Genomic DNA, 19,684 nt, shown 5'->3' on the forward strand with positions numbered 1-19,684 from the left:
GCTGGACTTGGTAATGCAAAGAACACAGTAAACAGCTTCACTTTTTCCTCAAAAATAAATAATTGACTATTAAAAACCTAACAGTCTTAAATAAGAACATCAGTAAGCACCACTGGCATAATGGATAAGTCACTGCCCTCCTAAGCCAGGGGGTCCAAGTCCTATATGGGGTTGAAGTCAATACAGCAAGTGTCTCATCACTAGAGTTGATATTTTATCCTTGCTTCAACTGTAAAACAGTCTTGCAGTGTTTAGCTTGTAAAAAATGACCACAGAAGCTAAAATATGACATTAATTATGATAACATTGTTGTTGTTGTTGTTTTTTAAACCTTTTCTATCACCGTAGACAGCTTATTCAAGTGCCATCTGGCATGCATGTTCCTTTGTTGCTCATCATTCATCACCAAAAATGATTTTCTTTTTCAATTCTTATGACTGTACTGATTGTATTGAATAAAATCCACATCTAGCATAACCAATGAATGCTGCAAAGTGCTCCAGAGGCGCAATTGGTCAGCACGCGGTACTAATAAGACAGTATCAGTTGAGCAATGCCGAGGTTGTGAGTTCAAGTCTTACCTGGAGCATATTTGTATACTGTTTTCTTTTCCTTTTCTTATGTCATTAGTCATTGATTATAAACTGCTACCTTAATATTTAATATGATATTACAAAGGATGGAAGAAAGAAAGAAAAAACACAAACATGATTGTGCATTTAAGTTGTCAGCACACATCTGCTTTGGTTCAAATGCACTGCATATCTTCCTTCAGTCAGCCAACAAAACAGCAATGGAAAAGATTAACATACTGTTGGTAAAGCAGTTGCATCAAATTGATTTTCTGCAATATAGCATGATAATCCATACTGACAGCTCTGGATAGTACCAGCACATTTCTTGCTGGACTTGGTAATGCAAAGAACACAGTAAACAGCTTCACTTTTTCCTCAAAAATAAATAATTGACTATTAAAAACCTAACAGTCTTAAATAAGAACATCAGTAAGCACCACTGGCATAATGGGTAAGGCACTGTTCTCCTAAGCCAGTGGTTGTGGGTTTAAGTCCCGTCTGAGTTGGAAGTCATTACAGCAAGTGTCTCATCACTAGAGTTGATATTTTATCCTTGCTTCAACTGTAAAACAGTCTTGCAGTGTTTAGCTTGTAAAAAATGACCACAGAAGCTAAAATATGACATTAATTATGATAACATTGTTGTTGTTGTTGTTGTTTTTTAAACATTTTCTATCACCGTGGACAGCTTATTCAAGTGCCATCTGGCATGCATGTTCCTTTGTAGCTCATCATTCATCACCAAAAATGATTTTCTTTTTCAATTCTTATGACTGTACTGATTGTATTGAATAAAATCCACATCTAGCATAACCAATTAATGCTGCAAAGTGCTCCAGTGGCGCAATTGGTCAGTGAGCGGTACTTATAAGACAGTATTTGTTCAGCAATGCCAAGGTTGTGAGTTCAAGCCTCACCTGGAGCATCTTTGTATCCTGTTTTTTTTTCCTTTTCTTGTGTCATTAGTCATTGATTATAAACTGCTACCTTAATATTTAATATGATATTACAAAGGATGGAAGAAAGAAAGAAAAAACACAAACATGATTGTGCATTTAAGTTGTCAGCACACATCTGCTTTGGTTCAAATGCACTGCATATCTTTCTTCAGTCAGCCAACAAAACAGCAATGGAAAAGATTAACATACTGTTGGTAAAGCAGTTGCATCAAATTGATTTTCTGCAATATAGCATGATAATCCATTCTGACAGCTCTGGATAGTACCAGCACATTTCTTGCTGGACTTGGTAATGCAAAGAACACAGTAAACAGCTTCACTTTTTCCTCAAAAATTAATAATTGACTATTAAAAACCTAACAGTCTTAAATAAGAACATCAGTAAGCACCACTGGCATAATGGGTAAGGCACTGTTCTCCTAAGCCAGTGGTTGTGGGTTTAAGTCCCGTCTGAGTTGGAAGTCATTACACCAAGTGTCTCATCACTAGAGTTGATATTTTATCCTTGCTTCAACTGTAAAACAGTCTTGCAGTGTTTAGCTTGTAAAAAATGACCACAGAAGCTAAAATATGACATTAATTATGATAACATTGTTGTTGTTGTTGTTGTTTTTTAAACATTTTCTATCACCGTGGACAGCTTATTCAAGTGCCATCTGGCATGCATGTTCCTTTGTTGCTCATCATTCATCACCAAAAATGATTTTCTTTTTCAATTCTTATGACTGTACTGATTGTATTGAATAAAATCCACATGTAGCATAACCAATTAATGCTGCAAAGTGCTCCAGTGGCGCAATTGGTCAGTGCGCGGTACTTATAAGACAGTATCTGTTCAGCAATGCCGAGGTTGTGAGTTCAAGCCTCACCTGGAGCATCTTTGTGTACTGTTTTTTTTTCCTTTTCTTGTGTCATTAGTCATTGATTATAAACTGCTACCTTAATATTTAATATGATATTACAAGGGATGGAAGAAAGAAAGAAAAAACACAAACATGATTGTGCATTTAAGTTGTCAGCACACATCTGCTTTGGTTCAAATGCACTGCATATCTTTCTTCAGTCAGCCAACAAAACAGCAATGGAAAAGATTAACATACTGTTGGTAAAGCAGTTGCATCAAATTGATTTTCTGCAATATAGCATGATAATCCATACTGACAGCTCTGGATAGTACCAGCACATTTCTTGCTGGACTTCGTAATGCAAAGAACACAGTAAACAGCTTCACTTTTTCCTCAAAAATAAATAATTGACTATTAAAAACCTAACAGTCTTAAATAAGAACATCAGTAAGCACCACTGGCATAATGGATAAGTCACTGCCCTCCTAAGCCAGGGGGTCCAAGTCCCATATGGGGTGGAAGTCATTACAGCAAGTGTCTCATCACTAGAGTTGATATTTTATCCTTGCTTCAACTGTAAAACAGTCTTGCAGTGTTTAGCTTGTAAAAAATGACCACAGAAGCTAAAATATGACATTAATTATGATAACATTGTTGTTGTTCTTGTTTTTTAAACCTTTTCTATCACCGTGGACAGCTTATTCAAGTGCCATCTGGCATGCAAGTTCCTTTGTTGCTCATCATTCATCACCAAAAATGATTTTCTTTTTCAATTCTTATGACTGTACTGATTGTATTGAATAAAATCCACATCTAGCATAACCAAGTAATGCTGCAAAGTGCTCCAGTGGCGCAATTGGTCAGCGCGCGGTACTTATAAGACAGTATCTGTTGAGCAATGCCGAGTTTGTGAGTTCAAGCCTCACCTGGAGCAGCTTTGTATAACGTTTTTTTTTCCTTTTCTTATGTCATTAGTCATTGATTATAAACTGCTACCTTAATATTTAATAGGATATTACAAAGGATGGAAGAAAGAAAGAAAGAAAAAACACAAACATGATTGTGCATTTAAGTTGTCAGCACACATCTGCTTTGGTTCAAATGCACTGCATATCTTCCTTCAGTCAGCCAACAAAACAGCAATGGAAAAGATTAACATACTGTTGGTAAAGCAGTTGCATCAAATTGATTTTCTGCAATATAGCATGATAATCCATACTGACAGCTCTGGATAGTACCAGCACATTTCTTGCTGGACTTTGTAATGCAAAGAACACAGTAAACAGCTTCACTTTTTCCTCAAAAATAAATAATTGACTATTAAAAACCTAACAGTCTTAAATAAGAACATCAGTAAGCACCACTGGCATAATGGATAAGTCACTGCCCTCCTAAGCCAGGGGGTCCAAGTCCCATATGGGGTGGAAGTCATTACAGCAAGTGTCTCATCACTAGAGTTGATATTTTATCCTTGCTTCAACTGTAAAACAGTCTTGCAGTGTTTAGCTTGTAAAAAATGACCACAGAAGCTAAAATATGACATTAATTATGATAACATTGTTGTTGTTCTTGTTTTTTAAACCTTTTCTATCACGTGGACAGCTTATTCAAGTGCCATCTGGCATGCAAGTTCCTTTGTTGCTCATCATTCATCACCAAAAATGATTTTCTTTTTCAATTCTTATGACTGTACTGATTGTATTGAATAAAATCCACATCTAGCATAACCAATTAATGCTGCAAAGTGCTCCAGTGGCGCAATTGGTCAGTGCGCGGTACTTATAAGACAGTATCTGTTCAGCAATGCCGAGGTTGTGAGTTCAAGCCTCACCTGGAGCATCTTTGTATACTGTTTTTTTTTCCTTTTCTTGTGTCATTAGTCATTGATTATAAACTCCTACCTTAATATTTAATATGATATTACAAGGGATGGAAGAAAGAAAGAAAAAACACAAACATGATTGTGCATTTAAGTTGTCAGCACACATCTGCTTTGGTTCAAATGCACTGCATATCTTTCTTCAGTCAGCCAACAAAACAGCAATGGAAAAGATTAACATACTGTTGGTAAAGCAGTTGCATCAAATTGATTTTCTGCAATATAGCATGATAATCCATACTGACAGCTCTGGATAGTACCAGCACATTTCTTGCTGGACTTGGTAATGCAAAGAACACAGTAAACAGCTTCACTTTTTCCTCAAAAATAAATAATTGACTATTAAAAACCTAACAGTCTTAAATAAGAACATCAGTAAGCACCACTGGCATAATGGATAAGTCACTGCCCTCCTAAGCCAGGGGGTCCAAGTCCCATATGGGGTGGAAGTCATTACAGCAAGTGTCTCATCACTAGAGTTGATATTTTATCCTTGCTTCAACTGTAAAACAGTCTTGCAGTGTTTAGCTTGTAAAAAATGACCACAGAAGCTAAAATATGACATTAATTATGATAACATTGTTGTTGTTCTTGTTTTTTAAACCTTTTCTATCACCGTGGACAGCTTATTCAAGTGCCATCTGGCATGCAAGTTCCTTTGTTGCTCATCATTCATCACCAAAAATGATTTTCTTTTTCAATTCTTATGACTGTACTGATTGTATTGAATAAAATCCACATCTAGCATAACCAAGTAATGCTGCAAAGTGCTCCAGTGGCGCAATTGGTCAGCGCGCGGTACTTATAAGACAGTATCTGTTGAGCAATGCCGAGTTTGTGAGTTCAAGCCTCACCTGGGGCAACTTTGTATAACGTTTTTTTTTCCTTTTCTTATGTCATTAGTCATTGATTATAAACTGCTACCTTAATATTTAATATGATATTACAAAGGATGGAAGAAAGAAAGAAAGAAAGAAAGAAAGAAAGAAAGAAAGAAAAAACACAAACATGATTGTGCATTTAAGTTGTCAGCACACATCTGCTTTGGTTCAAATGCACTGCATATCTTCCTTCAGTCAGACAACAAAACAGCAATGGAAAAGATTAACATACTGTTGGTAAAGCAGTTGCATCAAATTGATTTTCTGCAATATAGCATGATAATCCATACTGACAGCTCTGGATAGTACCAGCACATTTCTTGCTGGACTTGGTAATGCAAAGAACACAGTAAACAGCTTCACTTTTTCCTCAAAAATAAATAATTGACTATTAAAAACCTAACAGTCTTAAATAAGAACATCAGTAAGCACCACTGGCATAATGGATAAGTCACTGCCCTCCTAAGCCAGGGGGTCCAAGTCCCATATGGGGTGGAAGTCATTACAGCAAGTGTCTCATCACTAGAGTTGATATTTTATCCTTGCTTCAACTGTAAAACAGTCTTGCAGTGTTTAGCTTGTAAAAAATGACCACAGAAGCTAAAATATGACATTAATTATGATAACATTGTTGTTGTTCTTGTTTTTTAAACCTTTTCTATCACGTGGACAGCTTATTCAAGTGCCATCTGGCATGCAAGTTCCTTTGTTGCTCATCATTCATCACCAAAAATGATTTTCTTTTTCAATTCTTATGACTGTACTGATTGTATTGAATAAAATCCACATCTAGCATAACCAAGTAATGCTGCAAAGTGCTCCAGTGGCGCAATTGGTCAGCGCGCGGTACTTATAAGACAGTATCTGTTGAGCAATGCCGAGTTTGTGAGTTCAAGCCTCACCTGGAGCAGCTTTGTATAACATTTTTTTTTCCTTTTCTTATGTCATTAGTCATTGATTATAAACTGCTACCTTAATATTTAATATGATATTACAAAGGATGGAAGAAAGAAAGAAAGAAAGAAAAAACACAAACATGATTGTGCATTTAAGTTGTCAGCACACATCTGCTTTGGTTCAAATGCACTGCATATCTTCCTTCAGTCAGACAACAAAACAGCAATGGAAAAGATTAACATACTGTTGGTAAAGCAGTTGCATCAAATTGATTTTCTGCAATATAGCATGATAATCCATACTGACAGCTCTGGATAGTACCAGCACATTTCTTGCTGGACTTGGTAATGCAAAGAACACAGTAAACAGCTTCACTTTTTCCTCAAAAATAAATAATTGACTATTAAAAACCTAACAGTCTTAAATAAGAACATCAGTAAGCACCACTGGCATAATGGGTAAGGCACTGTTCTCCTAAGCAAGTGGTTGTGGGTTTAAGTCCCGTCTGAGTTGGAAGTCATTACAGCAAGTGTCTCATCACTAGAGTTGATATTTTATCCTTGCTTCAACTGTAAAACAGTCTTGCAGTGTTTAGCTTGTAAAAAATGACCACAGAAGCTAAAATATGACATTAATTATGATAACATTGTTGTTGTTTTTTAAACCTTTTCTATCACAGTGGACAGCTTATTCAAGTGCCATCTGGCATGCATGTTCCTTTGTTGCTCATCATTCATCACCAAAAATGATTTTCTTTTTCAATTCTTATGACTGTACTGATTGTATTGAATGAAATCCACATCTAGCATAACCAACTAATGCTGCAAAGTGCTCCAGTGGTGCAATTGGTCAGCGCGCGGTACTAATAAGACAGTATTTGTTGAGCAATGCCGAGGTTGTGAGTTCAAGCCTCACCTGGAGCATCTTTGTATACTGTTTTTTTTTCCTTTACTTATGTCATTAGTCATTGATTATAAACTGCTACCTTAATATTTAATATGATATTACAAAGGATGGAAGAAAGAAAGAAAGAAAAAACACAAACATGATTGTGCATTTAAGTTGTCAGCACACATCTGCTTTGGTTCAAATGCACTGCATATCTTCCTTCAGTCAGCCAACAAAACAGCAATGGAAAAGATTAACATACTGTTGGTAAAGCAGTTGCATCAAATTGATTTTCTGCAATATAGCATGATAATCCATACTGACAGCTCTGGATAGTACCAGCACATTTCTTGCTGGACTTGGTAATGCAAAGAACACAGTAAACAGCTTCACTTTTTCCTCAAAAATAAATAATTGACTATTAAAAACCTAACAGTCTTAAATAAGAACATCAGTAAGCACCACTGGCATAATGGGTAAGGCACTGTTCTCCTAAGCCAGTGGTTGTGGGTTTAAGTCCCGTCTGAGTTGGAAGTCATTACAGCAAGTGTCTCATCACTAGAGTTGATATTTTATCCTTGCTTCAACTGTAAAACAGTCGTGCAGTGTTTAGCTTGTAAAAAATGACCACAGAAGCTAAAATATGACATTAATTATGATAACATTGTTGTTGTTGTTGTTGTTTTTTAAACCTTTTCTATCGCAGTGGACAGCTTATTCAAGTGCCATCTGGCATGCATGTTCCTTTGTTGCTCATCATTGATCACCAAAAATGATTTTCTTTTTCAATTCTTATGACTGTACTGATTGTATTGAATAAAATCCACATCTAGCATAACCAATTAATGCTGCAAAGTGCTCCAGTGGCGCAATTGGTCAGTGCGCGGTACTTATAAGACAGTATCTGTTCAGCAATGCCGAGGTTGTGAGTTCAAGCCTCACCTGGAGCATCTTTGTATACTGTTTTTTTTTCCTTTTCTTGTGTCATTAGTCATTGATTATAAACTGCTACCTTAATATTTAATATGATATTACAAGGGATGGAAGAAAGAAAGAAAAAACACAAACATGATTGTGCATTTAAGTTGTCAGCACACATCTGCTTTGGTTCAAATGCACTGCATATCTTTCTTCAGTCAGCCAACAAAACAGCAATGGAAAAGATTAACATACTGTTGGTAAAGCAGTTGCATCAAATTGATTTTCTGCAATATAGCATGATAATCCATACTGACAGCTCTGGATAGTACCAGCACATTTCTTGCTGGACTTGGTAATGCAAAGAACACAGTAAACAGCTTCACTTTTTCCTCAAAAATAAATAATTGACTATTAAAAACCTAACAGTCTTAAATAAGAACATCAGTAAGCACCACTGGCATAATGGATAAGTCACTGCCCTCCTAAGCCAGGGGGTCCAAGTCCCATATGGGGTGGAAGTCATTACAGCAAGTGTCTCATCACTAGAGTTGATATTTTATCCTTGCTTCAACTGTAAAACAGTCTTGCAGTGTTTAGCTTGTAAAAAATGACCACAGAAGCTAAAATATGACATTAATTATGATAACATTGTTGTTGTTGTTTTTTAAACCTTTTTTATCAAGTGCCATCTGGCATGCATGTTCCTTTGTTGCTCATCATTCATCACCAAAAATGATTTTCTTTTTCAATTCTTATGACTGTACTGATTGTATTGAATAAAATCCACATCTAGCATAACACCCTATTCGATGCATAGTCCATTTTGTCCCTTTGGAATTTTCTACGTTTTTTCTCAATTATTTCCTTCTCAAATTCCTCTACATCCTTCCTATATTTCTCATATCTTAACTGAAACTGCTCCAATGACTCAAAGTTTTTTAATTTCTCTCCTAATAAGGTGATTTCCTGGTTCAATTGCGCAAGTATTATCTCATCATGTTTCATGAGGATTTTTATTAGATCATTAGAACATTGGGTTAGTACTCCTTCCCATTCTCTTTTGAGTGTATCATTTGCTAACTCATAAGCAGGAAATAGTTTGGGTCTCAAACCTCTCGGGATCAGTTTATTACGTAAGTAATTGTCAAAGGTACTTCTGTTCCAACTGGTTTTGCTCTGCTTCATGAGAGCTGTCTTAAGGCTATATAAATCCTCAGTCCAATTGGGATCATTCATGTCCTGTTGGTTGGGATTTGAATTAAAGATGGAATCAATATCATTCTTGAGTTTATCTCGTCTATTTTCTAGATCTTTAGTTAGGCTAAATGTAGACATGATTACGGGTAAACGCTCCCGAGAGAATTTCTTCAGAAGTATCAAATTAACTTATTAAGTTTAGAGGTGCTAGATACAAGAAAGGAATTGGTCAAAGAACCAATAGTAGCATACACACAGATTGGGTATCTGCACACTCACTATGTATTTGTTTATTGTATTTCTTGTGAGTGTATGTGATTCATCACCATACATTCACTTGGCGAACCCCTTTCCTATATCATATATTATTAAATGTACTCAGGGGGTGCTGTCAACTACAGGGTATTGAAACTAGAATGTAAGAGGAAAGAAACAGAAGGAAATCTGTATTGTTGACGCACTGAGGAGATATGAATTTATTCTAAAATATAACCTTTATTTGATATGCATTAAAATAGAGTTGGATATCGTCCTGAACAGCAGTGAAACATAAGAGTTAAAATGACAGTACTAACAAATATGTGAAAAGACTGGAAAAATGTGAATAAAGAGTTAAAAACGTGTCCACATGTGTTTCACGTCTAATTCTTAGGAGTTGCTGAGATGACTTATATATCAATAGTCTTTATCCAATATCAAAAAGGCTGTCACAATCTATGATGTTGGAACCCGCTATACTACATCAGTGGTCTAAATGTTTACTCTTCATGTGTGTATCTTCTTCACTCCATGAAGATTACCATCTGACGGGTACTCCCCCTTGTGCAGTAGAAATATGTGGACTATAGATTCAAATAAATGCACATATATCACCCAGTTTCAGATAAAATTATCTTTGAGTATATGTGGTTGCTTTAGTCTTAATTTCCCTATTGCTGTAGATATAATTCTCTACTGAAATACGGATCTCCAAGCATCAGGAGTCCTACACACTTACTGTCTATACCTTCAGAGGATCTATTATATGTGTGGGTTAAGTTGCTTCGGAGGTTATAATATTCCCCACTTGTTATGGGAAACGGCCTACGTGTATATTAATACACATCGGCTCTGTTTTAATCTATCAGGAGTATGGCTAGAAATTGCTTATATTAGGGGTATAGCAGCCCCAATTTTTCTTAGAAAGCAATCCACCTGTAGACTCAACTCATTTCCTGTGCGTCTGTAGTATATTAACACTGAGGATTATTATGTGTATCCTCAATTAATTATAGTGTATTTCTCATTTACATAAAGATTTCCCATTAGTCAATGTAAATCACTGTTATGCCATTAAAGGAATAAACCTTATTTGATTGGTTAACAGTAACAGTGAGGTTAATGGTGGGGTATAACAGTCCAAGCTTAAATATAAAGTGACCCACAAATATATTGGTTGTGGTAGCTTTAAGGAATAATTCCTATTTTTTGGCTACCAATATGTATAGAATAATAACTAAGAGGTATAGTACTGTTAATCCTTGTGTCACATAATTATTCTTAAATTGTTAGGCTTCAGGTATAGGGAAATTTATTTTTGTTTGTGTTAAATTTATTACATTCATCAAAAAACCTTAGTTTATAAAGCAACCACTATATAGGGAGACCTGTTATAATTTTAGATCAGTGATAGTCCTAAAATAAAATTATGTATAGATATTGCGGGTATCTCAAAAAGTGTGTGTCATGATGTCATATATCCTGGCTGTCATTTATGCCACAGTCATAAAATTATAACTTTTATTAATGAGAATCACAACTTTAACATAGACTCTTTTGCTGGTAGTTACTTCAATAATATCTTAGGACACGTAACTGTCCTCTGGCTCCTGTATGTTGCCAGTTCAATTGCTACAGTGTGTTGTGTTCTGTGTATTGAATTGAGACATGCAGCTGCTACTGGCTTCTCAATGTTGCCAGTTTGTTACAATATTCCTGTCTCAGCTATCTGAATGTGTTACAATTATACACAGTTGCAACAATGCTCTATTACAACACTACTGATGTCTGTAGCTACCAGCACAGTGTCAAGGATTTGTAACACTTTACCAGCTATCATTAAGTATGTCCGTTTAAGCAGCTGGTATAGACTTAGCCGCAGCTTAATACAGTCTCCCTCTTCCTAAAGACTGTTAATGAGGACTATTAATTGTCACCATATTTAAATACATAGATTTCTGGAGATTGGGCAATCAATATCCCTTCATCTAATCTGTATATTCAGCCCTCTATGCTAAAATGTCCCTGTCACTCACGGCTAACAGCTAGTCTCCTATAATGATTCCTGTATTAGCATCATGACATTACACATAGTTTACAGCCCTCTGCGGTGAGTATCCTTATTGCTGCAGACTGCCAGCTAACATCCTATAATAATATATTTGCATTGTAGCATTCACACACTAAACACATGTGGACACGCTGTGCCCTACACGCGTGTTTCACTGCGCTTGTCGCAGCTTCGTCAGGGAGCAAACGAGAGCGCTTCCCGAGAGCATGTATAAATTGAGATCATTTGACCCAATCAGTGTCCGTTATCAGGTCATGTGGGGCCGCCAGCCTATCGTAATTCCGCTATGTCCCGATACGTGACATGCGGCTGCCCGCCAATGGAATACATTCATCATTGTCACATGGCACCGCTAGCCAATCGCGGTGCTCCAATATTCTCTGTTGTGTCTATGGAGATGGGGATTTTGTGGTCACCATGCCCCGGTGTCTGTATACAACATAACCATTCGTCATCTGGCAACATGCTTTACAGTTCGGCCGTTATATGCCATAATTTACTGGCACCGCTGTGTTTCTCCATCCTGCAACATCTTGGTAGTTGTATTCCACGTGTCCAGGTTTTGTTATCTTCATTCCATATAAAGTGCTGTGATGGATATATACATGTTCCTGGGTCATTCTTAACATATATCACGTGACACCGCTACCCAATCGCGATGTTCATGCGTTAGTAAGGAAGTGATTTGTATTATATTAAGAAGGATGGAGATTCCATTGCAGCTAGGTCCCGAATCTGTATATGTCATATCGCTCTATTTCCACATAGCATAGCCAGCAGTAGCACCTTTGTATATTCTAAAATTTGCTGACCCCGCTGTATTTTTTCTTCTTACAGCAGGTTGGTTATCCTATATGGTGTATTTAAATTATTGTCCTTATTTCTCATATAGTAATAAATAAATACATGTTCCTGGGTTATTTTTTCTTTTTGCTTATTGCGCCCTATCATGGACAAAGTGTGTGGTCCCTATTCCACACTCATGCTCAATCTGTTATAGTGATGCTGCAAATTCAATTCGATATTTCTGCTATATTTTAATCTACAAAAAATGTGTAAAAGATATGACAAAAAATATAATAAAAAATGTTGTGGTCTGGCTGTGTACTTCTTTATATAGAATAAACTTTTTATGAAAAAGTACTCCTACATTTCAAGTCCCATTTAAGGTATAGATTTCACATCACTCCGGAAATATATAAGTATACATTAAATATGTAGTTATTAAGATAGCTCATAATTTTGATGTTATAACATTCAATAATAAATAATATCCAATACATTCAGAAGGTAAGTATATCCCTTAGGTAAATATCTAGATAAGTGGATCTAATTCTTTCCCAATATAGCGTATATATCAAGTAAAATGACAGGTAAAGATGCTCGTCCCTTCGTCATTTATCACCTTATAGATTGTCATCTTAAATGGCATCAGGGTAGAATGGTCTAAATTCTCATTATAACTTTATTCTGTTCCCTGTCAATCAATACATTCAGAAGGTAAGTATATCCCTTGGGTGAATATCTAGGTAAATGGGTCTAGTTCTCTCCCGATATAGCATATATGTCAGATAAACTGACAGGTAAAAATGCTCGTCCCTTCGTCATTTGTCACCTTATAGATTGTCATCTTAAGTGGCATCGAGGTAGAATGGTCTAAGTTCTCATTATAGCTTTATTCTGTTCCCTGCCATTATCCTAATGTTATGGGAAGTATAATTTCCCAGTATAATGTGTATAAATTTACTGATGAGAAAGATGTCGGTGTTTTGGTATAAAATAATTATCAAAGTAATATTGAGATAAAATAGCTGATTATGGTCTCTTTGTTCATCCACTAATATCTAGGTACTGTGGGAGACCATAGTTATATACATTTGGGCAGTATTCCAAGAAGAATATTAACAATAATTCCATATGGTGAATAGATGGTATTAAACCATTACTGTCATCTAATGTTGTAAAAAATATATAGACATAGATAATTGCCCCATAAGGGCCGTGATTAGGGATGGAAAGTAAAGAAAGGGGTCCAATCAAAAGTGCGTGAGATCTCATTAATGCATAGTGAGGTGGCAGAAGACACTGTAATAAAGTGAATATAGTGGTGGTGTGAAAATCAATTAACCAACGTGCATTAAAAGAATAAAAAAGGTACATGCTAAATGGTGAAAGATGAGTGATATGGTGTCTTCGCATACTATAATTGCAAGAAATACCTGCATAGGTGATAAAATATATATTAAAAGAACGTGTACAATATGTAAAGGATAGGGATTAGTGAGTGGAAAATAGAGTGCATCTCTCTAAACAGTGACATCAACATAATAGGTGTGTGAAGTGATGAAAGAGGATTAAGGGAATATGCCCTCCTAATTACAGGTACCCACTTCGGATGATATAATCAATTCAAGAAAGAGATGTAACTATTTGATTCGTTCATCCCATATGGGTGTACGGTATTTAGCAGAAAGATCATTTTCGTTTCGAATTTTAATAACTCCTGATCTAAATCCCCTCCCCTGATACCAAGCTGTACATGTTTGATACCAAATGCTCTGAGACCTGTTGGGTCTCCATTATGGTGATTTAAAAAATGTCTGGCTACTGGTGGGAGAGGTTTAAATCTGGCTAGGTCTTTTCTAGCATTCCGGATACTGCCGACATGTTCTAGGAGTCTGACTTTTAATGGTCGTATCGTTTTACCAATGTATTTCTTGTGACAAGGACACTCAAGATAATATACGGTTCCTATCGAGGTACAGGTGATTTTTGAGGATATTATCCATTTTTTGTTATATTTGTCAAAGAAATGCTTCGTAGGTGTCATGAATTTGCAGGCCTTGCAACTACCGCAGGGAAAGGATCCCTTCCTTGCCATTTCATTTGGTGAAATGGAAGATAAATGACTATGTACCACCTTATCCCTCAGATTTGGTGATCTTCGCCAACTGGTAAGTGGTTTAGCAGGAAGTATCCTAGCCAGATCTTCATCTGTGTGGAGAATGGACCAATGTTTCTCTAAAATATTGTTAATTTCTCTCCAATGTATATTGAAGGTTCCCACATATCTGATGGGTTCTTCCTGTTTCGATTTGATTTTAGGCGTTAGTAAGGAGTCCCGTTGGTAAGTCTTAACTTCCTGGATTGATTTATTTATCAATCTATTGCTGTATCCTCTTTTTTTGAAACGTTCACTCAATTCAGTCTGCCTTGTATGGAAAGTGTCCTCATTAGAGCAGTTTCTTTTTATTCTTAGTAATTCTCCTTTAGGAATTCCTCTAATAGTTGCCGGGAGATGTGAGCTTGTGGAGTGTAGCAGACTATTGGTGGCTGTTGGTTTTCTATAAAGATCTGTTGATATATTCCCATCTTCATCAATGTGGATGGTTAGATCTAAAAAGTTAATTGATCTTTGACTGGCTTCCAGGGTCAATTTTAAATTTAAGTTGTTAGTGTTCAAGATGTCAATAAACTCATTCAATTCTCTGGAGGGGCCTTCCCATAGTATTAGGATATCGTCGATATACCGTAAGTATATCAGTATGTTGTTAGTGTATTTCTCCAACGATTCCTGGAAGACCACCTCTCTCTCCCACCACCCCAGGTAGAGGTTGGCGTACGTGGGGGCACATGCTGTCCCCATCGCCGTCCCTCTAACCTGGAGGTAGTGGCGCTCATTACACGTGAAATAATTGTGAGATAATAAGAATTCCAACAATTCAACAAGGAAGTCGCTTCGCTCATTCTGAGCCTCCATATTGAGGAAATACTTTGTGGCTGCAACACCCTGGACATGATTGATGCTCGTGTAGAGACTCTCTACATCGCATGTTACGAGCCATACCCCCGGATTAACACTGAGATTGTTTATCTTGTTCAGGACATCCATTGTGTCACGTACATAGGAAGGGAGGGAGATAACATGTTTACGTAGATGGTGATCTATATAAATACTCGCATTTTCTGTTAAACTACCCATCCCAGATAGGATGGGTCTACCTGGTGGCTTTTTCTCATTTTTGTGCACCTTGGGCAGAAGGTATAACGTTGGTGTTTTTGGTTTATTCATTTTTAGAAAATCCCAATCCTTTTTAGTTATAACATTGTTGTTATATGCTGTTTGAACAATGTTATTATATTGTTGAAGAAAGGTGTTTGTAGGATTAAAATAGAGTCTTTTATAGCAGTTTTTATCACTCAGCTGTTTCTCAAGTTCCTCCAGATACATTGTTCTAGGCCATAGCACAATGTTGCCCCCCTTATCTGATGGCTTGACTATAGTGTCTTGCCATTTTGTGATCTCATTCAGTGCAGTTCTCTCTCCTGTATTTAAGTTGTCACTGTAGTTCTTATTACCTAGATGTAATTGATCAAGATCTTTACATACAAGTCTTTGAAAGACTTCAACTTGAGGGCAAATTTTGGTATCTGGGAAGAATTTGGATTTTCTCGTTATCCTAGATCTATCCTCTGCTTCATCACTGATTGTTTGAGTAGAGACAGATTCAGTAGTAAGTTCTTCCAACATCTGTAGGGCCAAGAGATCATCGTCATCAAAATTTGTGGTAGGGAAGTGGGCTTTTCTATTCTCCTGATTGGAGAAGAATTTTTTGAGGAGGATTTTTCTGGTGAATAATTGAAGGTCTTTTTCGCATTCAAACCGATCTGGTTTTCGTGCTGGGGAGAAAGATAGTCCTTTACTTAGGACAGATATTTGATTGGGGGTCAATATTCTCTCGGTTAGATTGATAATTTTCAATTCATCCGTTCTTTCCCCCAGAGTTGTTTCTAATTGGGATGTTACTTCCTGTATTGTCTCCTCTCCCTTGGCTCTTCTCGCCAGTCCAAGGTATCCCTCTTTCTTCTTCCTCCTCTTGCCCCTCCTGATCTTTCGCCATCTGTGTTTGAATTGGCCCTGGATTGTCTTGGGCCCTTCTCTAAAAAATTCCGCCTAAACATCCTATTACTGGTTCCATTGCTTGGGCCCTCACTTTCTGAGGAGTCCATCTCAGAGGTAGAGTAGTTAGTGGACCAACTGGTTTTGTTACGCTGGGTGGATATATTCCATTTGAACACCCTATTCGATGCATAGTCCATTTTGTCCCTTTGGAATTTTCTACGTTTTTTCTCAATTATTTCCTTCTCAAATTCCTCTACATCCTTCCTATATTTCTCATATCTTAACTGAAACTGCTCCAATGACTCAAAGTTTTTTAATTTCTCTCCTAATAAGGTGATTTCCTGGTTCAATTGCGCAAGTATTATCTCATCATGTTTCATGAGGATTTTTATTAGATCATTAGAACATTGGGTTAGTACTCCTTCCCATTCTCTTTTGAGTGTATCATTTGCTAACTCATAAGCAGGAAATAGTTTGGGTCTCAAACCTCTCGGGATCAGTTTATTACGTAAGTAATTGTCAAAGGTACTTCTGTTCCAACTGGTTTTGCTCTGCTTCATGAGAGCTGTCTTAAGGCTATATAAATCCTCAGTCCAATTGGGATCATTCATGTCCTGTTGGTTGGGATTTGAATTAAAGATGGAATCAATATCATTCTTGAGTTTATCTCGTCTATTTTCTAGATCTTTAGTTAGGCTAAATGTAGACATGATTACGGGTAAACGCTCCCGAGAGAATTTCTTGAGAAGTATCAAATTAACTTATTAAGTTTAGAGGTGCTAGATACAAGATGTATCTTGGCTCAATGACCACAGAAGCTAAAATATGACATTAATTATGATAACATTGTTGTTGTTGTTGTTTTTTAAACATTTTCTATCACCGTGGACAGCTTATTCAAGTGCCATCTGGCATGCATGTTCCTTTGTTGCTCATCATTCATCACCAAAAATGATTTTCTTTTTCAATTCTTATGACTGTACTGATTGTATTGAATAAAATCCACATCTAGCATAACCAATTAAAGCTGCAAAGTGCTCCAGTGGCGCAATTGGTCAGTGCGTGGTACTTATAAGACAGTATCTGTTCAGCAATGCCGAGGTTGTGAGTTCAAGCCTCACCTGGAGCATCTTTGTATACTGTTTTTTTTTCCTTTTCTTGTGTCATTAGTCATTGATTATAAACTGCTACCTTAATATTTAATATGATATTACAAGGGATGGAAGAAAGAAAGAAAAAACACAAACATGATTGTGCATTTAAGTTGTCAGCACACATCTGCTTTGGTTCAAATGCACTGCATATCTTTCTTCAGTCAGCCAACAAAACAGCAATGGAAAAGATTAACATACTGTTGGTAAAGCAGTTGCATCAAATTGATTTTCTGCAATATAGCATGATAATCCATACTGACAGCTCTGGATAGTACCAGCACATTTCTTGCTGGACTTGGTAATGCAAAGAACACAGTAAACAGCTTCACTTTTTCCTCAAAAATAAATAATTGACTATTAAAAACCTAACAGTCTTAAATAAGAACATCAGTAAGCACCACTGGCATAATGGATAAGTCACTGCCCTCCTAAGCCAGGGGGTCCAAGTCCCATATGGGGTGGAAGTCATTACAGCAAGTGTCTCATCACTAGAGTTGATATTTTATCCTTGCTTCAACTGTAAAACAGTCTTGCAGTGTTTAGCTTGTAAAAAATGACCACAGAAGCTAAAATATGACATTAATTATGATAACATTGTTGTTGTTCTTGTTTTTTAAACCTTTTCTATCACCGTGGACAGCTTATTCAAGTGCCATCTGGCATGCAAGTTCCTTTGTTGCTCATCATTCATCACCAAAAATGATTTTCTTTTTCAATTCTTATGACTGTACTGATTGTATTGAATAAAATCCACATCTAGCATAACCAATTAATGCTGCAAAGTGCTCCAGTGGCGCAATTGGTCGGTGCGCGGTACTTATAAGACAGTATCTGTTCAGCAATGCCGAGGTTGTGAGTTCAAGCCTCACCTGGAGCATCTTTGTATACTGTTTTTTTTTCCTTTTCTTGTGTCATTAGTCATTGATTATAAACTGCTACCTTAATATTTAATATGATATTACAAGGGATGGAAGAAAGAAAGAAAAAACACAAACATGATTGTGCATTTAAGTTGTCAGCACACATCTGCTTTGGTTCAAATGCACTGCATATCTTCCTTCAGTCAGACAACAAAACAGCAATGGAAAAGATTAACATACTGTTGGTAAAGCAGTTGCATCAAATTGATTTTCTGCAATATAGCATGATAATCCATACTGACAGCTCTGGATAGTACCAGCACATTTCTTGCTGGACTTGGTAATGCAAAGAACACAGTAAACAGCTTCACTTTTTCCTCAAAAATAAATAATTGACTATTAAAAACCTAACAGTCTTAAATAAGAACATCAGTAAGCACCACTGGCATAATGGATAAGTCACTGCCCTCCTAAGCCACGGGGTCCAAGTCCCATATGGGGTGGAAGTCATTACAGCAAGTGTCTCATCACTAGAGTTGATATTTTATCCTTGCTTCAACTGTAAAACAGTCTTGCAGTGTTTAGCTTGTAAAAAATGACCACAGAAGCTAAAATATGACATTAATTATGATAACATTGTTGTTGTTCTTGTTTTTTAAACCTTTTCTATCACGTGGACAGCTTATTCAAGTGCCATCTGGCATGCAAGTTCCTTTGTTGCTCATCATTCATCACCAAAAATGATTTTCTTTTTCAATTCTTATGACTGTACTGATTGTATTGAATAAAATCCACATCTAGCATAACCAAGTAATGCTGCAAAGTGCTCCAGTGGCGCAATTGGTCAGCGCGCGGTACTTATAAGACAGTATCTGTTGAGCAATGCCGAGTTTGTGAGTTCAAGCCTCACCTGGAGCAGCTTTGTATAACGTTTTTTTTTCCTTTTCTTATGTCATTAGTCATTGATTATAAACTGCTACCTTAATATTTAATATGATATTACAAAGGATGGAAGAAAGAAAGAAAGAAAGAAAGAAAGAAAAAACACAAACATGATTGTGCATTTAAGTTGTCAGCACACATCTGCTTTGGTTCAAATGCACTGCATATCTTCCTTCAGTCAGACAACAAAACAGCAATGGAAAAGATTAACATACTGTTGGTAAAGCAGTTGCATCAAATTGATTTTCTGCAATATAGCATGATAATCCATACTGACAGCTCTGGATAGTACCAGCACATTTCTTGCTGGACTTGGTAATGCAAAGAACACAGTAAACAGCTTCACTTTTTCCTCAAAAATAAATAATTGACTATTAAAAACCTAACAGTCTTAAATAAGAACATCAGTAAGCACCACTGGCATAATGGATAAGTCACTGCCCTCCTAAGCCAG

General features: G+C 36.6%; 9 non-coding genes across 9 annotated transcripts; all 9 read left to right on the forward strand.

The window, feature by feature from the left end:
• The first annotated feature begins 2,318 nt into the window (after nt 1–2,318).
• On the forward strand, nt 2,319–2,411 carry TRNAI-UAU (transfer RNA isoleucine (anticodon UAU)). The gene is given in 2 exon segments: nt 2,319–2,356; nt 2,376–2,411. It is a non-coding gene; the product is annotated as a tRNA-Ile (tRNA).
• An 809-nt stretch (nt 2,412–3,220) lies between these two features.
• On the forward strand, nt 3,221–3,313 carry TRNAI-UAU (transfer RNA isoleucine (anticodon UAU)). The gene is given in 2 exon segments: nt 3,221–3,258; nt 3,278–3,313. It is a non-coding gene; the product is annotated as a tRNA-Ile (tRNA).
• Nucleotides 3,314–4,125: 812 nt separating this feature from the next.
• Nucleotides 4,126–4,218, forward strand: TRNAI-UAU (transfer RNA isoleucine (anticodon UAU)). Its single transcript is given in 2 exon segments — nt 4,126–4,163; nt 4,183–4,218. It is a non-coding gene; the product is annotated as a tRNA-Ile (tRNA).
• An 809-nt stretch (nt 4,219–5,027) lies between these two features.
• TRNAI-UAU (transfer RNA isoleucine (anticodon UAU)) lies at nt 5,028–5,120 on the forward strand. The gene is given in 2 exon segments: nt 5,028–5,065; nt 5,085–5,120. It is a non-coding gene; the product is annotated as a tRNA-Ile (tRNA).
• An 836-nt stretch (nt 5,121–5,956) lies between these two features.
• On the forward strand, nt 5,957–6,049 carry TRNAI-UAU (transfer RNA isoleucine (anticodon UAU)). Its single transcript is given in 2 exon segments — nt 5,957–5,994; nt 6,014–6,049. It is a non-coding gene; the product is annotated as a tRNA-Ile (tRNA).
• Nucleotides 6,050–6,866: 817 nt separating this feature from the next.
• TRNAI-AAU (transfer RNA isoleucine (anticodon AAU)) lies at nt 6,867–6,959 on the forward strand. The gene is given in 2 exon segments: nt 6,867–6,904; nt 6,924–6,959. It is a non-coding gene; the product is annotated as a tRNA-Ile (tRNA).
• Nucleotides 6,960–7,781: 822 nt separating this feature from the next.
• On the forward strand, nt 7,782–7,874 carry TRNAI-UAU (transfer RNA isoleucine (anticodon UAU)). The gene is given in 2 exon segments: nt 7,782–7,819; nt 7,839–7,874. It is a non-coding gene; the product is annotated as a tRNA-Ile (tRNA).
• A 9,436-nt stretch (nt 7,875–17,310) lies between these two features.
• On the forward strand, nt 17,311–17,403 carry TRNAI-UAU (transfer RNA isoleucine (anticodon UAU)). Its single transcript is given in 2 exon segments — nt 17,311–17,348; nt 17,368–17,403. It is a non-coding gene; the product is annotated as a tRNA-Ile (tRNA).
• A 1,710-nt stretch (nt 17,404–19,113) lies between these two features.
• On the forward strand, nt 19,114–19,206 carry TRNAI-UAU (transfer RNA isoleucine (anticodon UAU)). The gene is given in 2 exon segments: nt 19,114–19,151; nt 19,171–19,206. It is a non-coding gene; the product is annotated as a tRNA-Ile (tRNA).
• Nucleotides 19,207–19,684: the final 478 nt, after the last annotated feature.

This window comes from Pseudophryne corroboree, chromosome 4, assembly GCF_028390025.1.
Source record: "Pseudophryne corroboree isolate aPseCor3 chromosome 4, aPseCor3.hap2, whole genome shotgun sequence".
Classification (NCBI taxonomy): Eukaryota; Metazoa; Chordata; class Amphibia; order Anura; family Myobatrachidae; genus Pseudophryne; species Pseudophryne corroboree.